A 6900-nucleotide genomic window follows, 5' to 3' on the forward strand; every position below is an offset into this window, starting at 1 on the left:
GTCCCTTTGGCGCAGAGGATAGCGCGTTGGACTTCTAATCCAAAGGTCGCGGGTTCGATCCCCGCAAGGGATGACGATGTTTTTGTTATTGAAAATACAATTATAATTTGACATCAGCCGCTATACTTTCAGTGTATGGCCAGTTGTCCCTCACTTTTGCGTCACTCGGCAAAAATAATAGAAGCGCGGGCGAAAATTTAATCAGAAAACTCGCGATAAGTCTAACTTTACCGCGCATATGGACGACGATACCAATATATATGTTTTGTTTCACGTCACAACTCTGTTTCTTTATACTTGCGTCACGCGTTACCCGTTGTACTCCAAGATCAAAAGATCCCGTATTTTTTCGCGCCAATTCCGTTGCGAATGTTTTCTCGATAATACGGAGTTTTTGCAATACTGTCTCTCAGCTATAGTAAACGTAAATCGTTATTCGCTTAGAAATAACGTCACAATGTACGCGACTAATAGCATTCACGATTTGCGTTTACCGTGTCTGAGTGACGGTATTGCAAAAACTCCCCAATCATGCGATAGGAAATAACGAGACTACAGAATGCAACGAATCTCGTGAATCGCATACCGAGATCTCTCCTCGAACATCGCGAGATACGATTTCATTAATCGTGCACCAGTCACGCGCAAGCCGGACAAAGCAGAAGCGTCGAGCATTACCAGGCCCCCAATTAATTAAGCCTAATGGAGTCATGTTAATTTTGCGCGCAATACATATCTCCCGACGTGCCGTGGAACGTCCGTGCACTTTTTTTCCACGGTGGCTCCGCACGCGAATTTCTTGTCCGGTTCTCGTATTTTCCTTTTCATCGGCTCTAACGCACGTAGACCATAGTAGAGTAATTTGGTAATGCATCGCTATGACTACACGCTCCTTGGTAAATAAACGACATACGCCTATACGCGTACAACGCGACTGATGAGAAAGCGACTACCGCAGCGCAACGTCCGTGGACACGCGAATTTGCGAGTAATGTGCCGCCTTAATGTACCGACATAAGTCGACCATCACAAGATATATACAAGGGCATGAATAAATGTTACGATCCGAATACGTACAATGTCCTGTCGGCAACGCTCGGAAAACCAAATGGCGAAGGCGTAAATCCGCATATCGAGCGAGGAGAGTCATGCGTGTATACCTCGACCGTGAATTCCATTCTTTACGTATGTATGTGTGTGTGTGTGTATACGTAATGCGTGTATGTCGAGCATGCGTCATATTCATTTCGACTCAACGAGACCTGCACGAAACTCGGTAACTTCGTTTCAAATTGGCTACTGGATAACAGACTTATTTCCATCAGTCGTACGATTATAAATATTTACCGTGATAATTTGTTTACGTAGAGTTAAATGTTAAAATATAAATTAATGAAATATGCGCGTGAAGATCTAATTTGTGATCGGTAGAAACTGCGCTGATCTACAATAATCCATTATGAAGGAAGAACAAAAAATGACAGGAACAAAAAAAGTCGAATCGCCGTTCATAGATAAATAAAATATGAGTGACAAAGTTTTAATCTAGATACCAAATGACAAAACCCTTCGCAAATCGCGACTGCATACGGCATACGGGTTATGGATAAAATGAGACCAAAACGTTGACCAATACGAAAATGATAGTTATCGAGTACAAATTATAAAATAATTTGCAATAAGATATTAATCTAGATTCGAAATGATGATCCGCATCGCGCTGCGATTATGCGTTATAGATATAAAGGTCACGAAAGATCGAAAAGGTGCGGAAATGACAAGTCATGAAATATAAACGAAATATGTGTGATAAGGTTAATCCAGACCCAAAATAACTAAAACTCTCGGAAACCGCAACGACGTGCGGCTTCTCGTTATGGAGAAATTGAAGTCAATAGACCGAGATCGATCGATGCGAAAATGATGGGTCACCGGATATAAGTTAACAAATTATGTGCGATAAGATAATAACCAGAGCGGTTACTGGCAGTACAATACATTATTTTTTGAATCTGTATTATTTTTAAGGAATTTTTTATTACTAGTAGTAACGTTAATTTTAAGCTTGTGTAGACATTAACATATCGGAAAATGGCATTAAATTAACAAAAAGTTAAATTAATTTCTGTACGTACCATATTCGATTAATACTAAAGTAGCTAAAGAGACGTAATTCTATAAAATAACTCGCTCTCCGTCTTACTTTCTCTATGTTTTACTTTTTATTTTTGTTCTCTGTTCTTCTTCTCCAGTTTATCTCACCTCATATATCTTTAGTTCAACCCGTGTGCCATTTCATCTCGTATTATCTCTCGCAATATTATCGACGATATTTCAAGGTGCCGAAGATTTCGAGATATTGTTACAAGGATATCGCCTACGAGATGTTTAATGGATCTCATTTCGCAAAACGCGCAGATACGTGGAAGGAAACTATACGTCTATCTCTGCAAAACTGTGTCGACAGATTTCCTATAAGCACCGGGGATGATCTTTCTACGTCTAGCGAGCAAGTTTATTTTGTGATACAGTTCTCAAACGTCGTGCAACTCGATACATTATGTACATCCATCCGTAGATGTAAGTTGAACGTGCTTGTGTTCTCCTCTGTTGTTTAACTATTTCTCGCAACATATTCTAGTTACGCTAGCCTTGATCCAGTTTACTTTGCGGATGTATATATATGTACATATAATGACAAAGTAATGGCCGTTACGAATCAGTGTCGGCCTTATTAACTTACTTGCAACAATGTGGACTCAACGACGTCGTGCAATATATGTATGATTACTACCTACCTGACCCAACCTTAAGTCCTAGATACCCCAGAAAATAATAAGATACCCAATTATTTGTCCACGGAGCAGTCATAGTATTATTCGAGTCAATTAAATTCTGCTGCCGCGCCGGTATAATATTTATAAAACTGCGCATAAACGAATCGGTTTTCGAAAAGATAAAGAAGAAATCGAGGCGAGTACCGCGTCTGCTTGGCGAAAATAAAATATTTACAATAACTCAATATGAAACCAAACATCGCGTGACGTGTCGAGGTTCGGATCGAATGTAATTACCAGTTATTAATCGTTAATTAGAGATCGGAATACGGAAGTGTGAGATAAATCTCACACCTCGACCGTAATGTTTTTCTCTAACGCGCATAACGTGCGTTATTTATTGACTTTCCGATTTTTTCCACCGCTTCGAGTTCGCCGTTATGACGAAACCATTGTTTGTCAAAATCGGATAGTTCTTCCCTCGAGCGCGAAATCTTGGAAACGCCAAATATCACGCGCGTACGATGGCACCGCTTGGTTTCTCTCTCGTATTTTTCATATCGATTTCTATAGAACGACCGAACAACGGATGCAATTTTATCGTGAGCACATGCTACGCGCCACCGAAACTTCGTCGCGCGCAAGTGTATAATGCCAAGTGGACCAACTTGTGCAAGAGTTAACGCAAATAACGAAGCTCGTCCATCGGCAGAAATGCACTACTCGGAGAGATACGTAACTTTGGTCGAGACATTAAGACAAGCAGGTGCAGGCCGACATACGCGTCGCATAATCGCTATATCCATATACCATTTGTGTGATTAATATCGAGCAATTATTACGATAATCCTGTGGCAATAAGCCCGACCGACGATTAGCCGACTCGTGTTTCTCGTCTTTGAGGTGACTTCGAAGCCTCCTCGAGCAATTTTGTCGTCGTTACGATCATTACGGTTGCTACTTGTCTGCGCTAATTTTTTAACGAGTGACTCTATCGATATTAGATTACATCAAGAAATTGATACGACAAATTGAGATAAAAACAAAAATAATTCTTGATCTTACTAAATACCACAAGGTATACCACGGAACCTTTTATCTAATTATTTAATTTCCTGCCGAATATTCTCTATGAATAGTTGACCTTATAAACATGCTACCAAGATGTAAATACGTCACGAAACATTGAGATACTAATCGCACACTTTAGGTTAGGAGGTTCGATGTAATAGATCGACGCGATCGGTAACATCAGAATTCTCTCTAACCTCCCACGAAGTCGCGTGACTGTTTTACCTACCACCTTAACGACTAATTGTTTCGTCGTTAGTATCAATGAGATCGACCCGTTGCAGCACTGCATATAAACACAATGGGTACAGACTTACAGAGGCACGAAAGGGTGACATAATCCATGTCGAATCTCCCGAAACATCTCGGGTCGTTGAATGCATCGTTCTATACGGCACTCATGTATCTTCATAGTCACGACGTAACACGGTAGACGCTGTGGTCACACATACACACGTTAGACACTAATCACATATGCACACGACATGTACACATAAGTCACGCTTACTTGTATGATGCCGCTCATGCCGGTCGCGAATATCGGCGGAAATCACGCTCAATCGTGCTCGGCGAGACGAGTGATGCACTCAACGAGTCGCTCAAGTCGTCACTGAATTCGACTGAATCCCGACACTCGCCCGCGCACGAAACTCACATTGCACCGGTTCGAAGGCACGACGAACTCGTATGAACCCGTTGCACTTACTCGTTACGACGCCATGACTCGTACGCGGGAAGCAAAGTGCATCGCGAGTGTCGACTGGCATCGTGTTCAATCGCATTCCGAAGAGCCGATTGATACACTAAACACGTTGCCCGTCACCAAATTCGACACATTGTAGACACTCGTTCATACATGAAACTCACATTACACAGGGTGAAAGCGCAGCGAACACCGAGTAGCCGCGAGCGTATTCGAACAATGGCGGAACGGTAGCAACTGCCGCGACGTGGTCATGTGACCTGTGACGTAGGCGTTTCAAATATCTCAATCGTCGTGAACGTAGCAGCGCGTCGATACGCACTTCGAGAAACTCAATCACTATGTCGTTCATTTCGTTCGTGCGGAGGATGGCGACGGGTCGGTGCAAAAGTCGTCCTGTGTCTTTTACGATTTTGGCGGGTCATAGGTGAGTCTCACGCCCGAATTATCACCGAAAGTGCCGAGAATAAACATTTCGCGTGTTTGGGCATAGTAAAATACCGTCAAATCGCCGATAACGAGTATCTCGAGGTCTATGGATGTATCGGTAGTGTCGAGAGGTATCGTGCGCTATTGCGATTTCAAGGTTAAATGAGTGCATCTTGAGTCTCCGATCGATCTAGATGAGAATCTGACACGCGAATAATCGTAGAAAATGTCTCAATCATTGCGACATTCTTTTCGTACATATGGAACGTATACGTTACAAATATCTCAATCACCGTGAATGCGACAGAGCGTTGTTGATTACATTCATTCATTCAATATATGGCTCTGAGCAGAGTTATTACACTCCTTCTCTTACGCCAATCACAACGATTTTGGAAATAAAAGAGAAACAGGGACAACGCGTACGCAGTCCCTAAGATCAAAAATATGCGTAATTACGGCAACCACATCCAACCGCCGCGGAGGCGAACAAAAAAAATACTTAGCGTTGTTGACACATATTTCGAGAAACTCAATCGCTACGACCTTCAGTTCGTACTTGCGGAACGCATCGCGACCACAGATGTATAATATCTAGACCGCGCGGGCTCAACATCTTCCTTTGCTAGAACGCGTCAGAAATTAGAAAGAGATAGTTGCTGTACGGGTACTATTCTGTCTTTTTCTAAAGACGCGTGGTAGGATGAAGAAGCCTTTGGTTGGGGGACGAAAAAGGAAGGTAGAGGAGAGCGGAACGATACAAATAATAATCCCCACTCCAAAGATTATCAGACGAAGACAGAATGATACCGCAAAACATACTCTCTCTTTCTAATATTTGACGACCTTTCGGCCGAATGCGCGGTCTAGTTATTATACGTCTATGATCGTGACGCATCGGTTAAGAAGTCGTTCCGTATTTCTCGTGATTTTCGTTTGTCAGTTTCGCGACCAAATTATCGCCGGAAGTGCCGAAAGTGTTTAGTGCATCCGAGCGTAATAAAGTATTGCCAAGTAGTCGTAGACTACTTGAACATCTTGCGGTACGGGAGTGTCGGGAGTGTCGAGCAAAGTTATCGCGCGTTATCGTGGAAATTAGATCGCTGCGTCTTCCTCAGATTTCGATTGAGCGGACGGGATTTCGATGCGCAAATAATTGCAGATAATATCACAAGTAAGTTTCATGTATTTTTTAAGGAAAATATCCACTGTGATATTTACGCGGAAATATCTCACAGAACCGCGTGGACCGCACACCGATAATGTCGAAATAGAGAAACTCCTATCCGTTTAATAACGATTAAACCGCAATTTATTCCATCGACTGGTTAAAAAGAATCTTTGACAACTTGATTTTGATTTTATTTGTTTTTTTTTTATTTTTTTCTTTTTGATAAGGGGACAGGGAAGCAGAAGTCGGCAATAAATTATAACTATAGACGAAGTGATTTTAAGCTGGAAATTCATCTCTCGCAACGAAACGCGAAATTTATATCAACGCGTTTTCACTGCGAAACTGCGAATCTGATACGGAAACAAGTTTTAATCCCGAACCACCGGTGGAGTCCCCGCTGCGGCGGCACATCCTATTTCATCCCGATGGCCGGATTTTTGTTTTCGAGAGAAAAAGACGCATTGACGTCAGCATTCAGCTGAAGCTAATTCAGTCTTTACCATATGCTGCCGATGCATACGAGATGCACATTATCACGACTGTCTGTCTCCGCCGTCCACTCGCATATTCATCCGTTCCCACGAAAATTTCGCATGTGAGCGGCAGATACCGCGATGAAACATCGCCGGTGCGGTTGATTGAATTTCCAATTTTAATTCGTTATTTTCCTTGAGAATTATTAACCCTCGTCATTCTTAAATAAAAACACGCCAAATAGAAAGAATAACGATTTGTCGTTATTCTTG

The 6900-nt window shown here is 42.1% G+C and overlaps 1 non-coding gene across 1 annotated transcript; it reads left to right on the forward strand.

Annotated features, from left to right (window-relative positions):
* Positions 1 to 73, forward strand: TRNAR-UCU (transfer RNA arginine (anticodon UCU)). Its single transcript has one exon. It is a non-coding gene; the product is annotated as a tRNA-Arg (tRNA).
* The last annotated feature ends 6827 nt before the right edge of the window (positions 74 to 6900 follow it).

The sequence above is a fragment of the Harpegnathos saltator genome, unplaced genomic scaffold (assembly GCF_003227715.2).
Source record: "Harpegnathos saltator strain DR-91 unplaced genomic scaffold, Hsal_v8.6 scaffold119, whole genome shotgun sequence".
Taxonomy (NCBI): domain Eukaryota; kingdom Metazoa; phylum Arthropoda; class Insecta; order Hymenoptera; family Formicidae; genus Harpegnathos; species Harpegnathos saltator.